The following is a 1,331-nucleotide window of genomic DNA, read 5'->3' as shown; positions in this document are numbered from 1 at the left end:
CTACGATATTTATGAGCATCTTGCATGTACTCATATATTTGACGCTGTGTATGTACCGATGTATTTGAGCAGGGTGAATGTATCTATTATTTTGAGGACTTTTGTTGTACCGATATTGTTCGGTATAGTTGCGTTATACTGACGTCATATTAATGCAAATTTAAAGTTGTTGGTTTATACCAAAATAAGGTAGGTCGGCTCACTTTTATTCTCCCGCACAAGCGGGTAGTTTCGGAATCCCCCTCCGCTACGGGTGGCCGCGGGGCCTGCGGGGGGTACGGGTAAGGGAGTGAGTCGACACCAGTTGAGAGAGTTGAGTTTCAGCATCGGAAGTCGTCGGAACTAATATCGGGTTATCTAGCGTATCGGGTCGCTAAGTTTACGGTTCCGCGTTCGGTCTGATCGCGACGCGTCTATAACGCGCTTACGGGAAGCAGTGCATCGGGTGCATTTGAAGTGCAGCATTGCTGGCGCCTTTAGACTGTATGACAGAGACTTATTTGACTCGACTGACACCGACAGAGTGACTAGGCACCTGCAGGCGGTGAACGGGCATCGAGGGGGTAAGTGCCTTATCATACACACGTTGCAATATTACGCCAACCCTCGCAACGCGTAATTCAGGAGGGTTGTGCCGCGGCACCCGAACCGTCGTGTTCGGCACAATTCGATGGTAGCAGAGCGTGGTTAGGTTAACACGTAGGTTATAACCGCGTGGTTATATTCCGGGCATACGTGTCTTTCGGGTACGTGTTGCGTCGCTTGACATAATTTTGTAACGTCGTCGCGCGGAATAAAACGGAATATTATTTTATTATATTACGTAGTACAATTATAGATAGTAGGTTTTTTCACTCGGTTCGTTTATATAAAATTATTTATTGTACGATTGCTACGTAATATTAATTATACGGCGGCGTTTAGGGTTCCGTTCATTGATTGATATAGATTAGATTATTTAATTTAGGGTTTTTTCATAACGGTTTTTTGTAGTATATTTAAATTAGGGTTTTTTTTTGCATAACGATTTCTGTAGGTTATATTAGAATAATAATTTAAGTTAGTCATTTTTCGTTTGGTAGTTTTATGTTACGGTTGATAATTTAACTTGGAGTTTTTTCATTACGGTTGGTTTTTTGTGTGTTTTTTATTTCATTTTTTTTTAAATTTTTATTTCAACGGTTTACTTTTATAGTGTGACTTTGTTTAAAGTCAGGTTTATCTACCCTCGGTTTTTTATTTTTTTTTTCTTTTTACGGCCATATTAGTAAGCGGTTTTCTAGAAGCTTCGATTGTTTTCTACCTTATTTTATACTTTTTTTTTTTTTTTT

This window comes from Papilio xuthus, unplaced genomic scaffold (genome assembly GCF_000836235.2).
Source record: "Papilio xuthus unplaced genomic scaffold, Pxut_1.1 DF825928.1, whole genome shotgun sequence".
Taxonomy (NCBI): Eukaryota; Metazoa; Arthropoda; class Insecta; order Lepidoptera; family Papilionidae; genus Papilio; species Papilio xuthus.
This window is presented reverse-complemented; position numbering follows the sequence as displayed.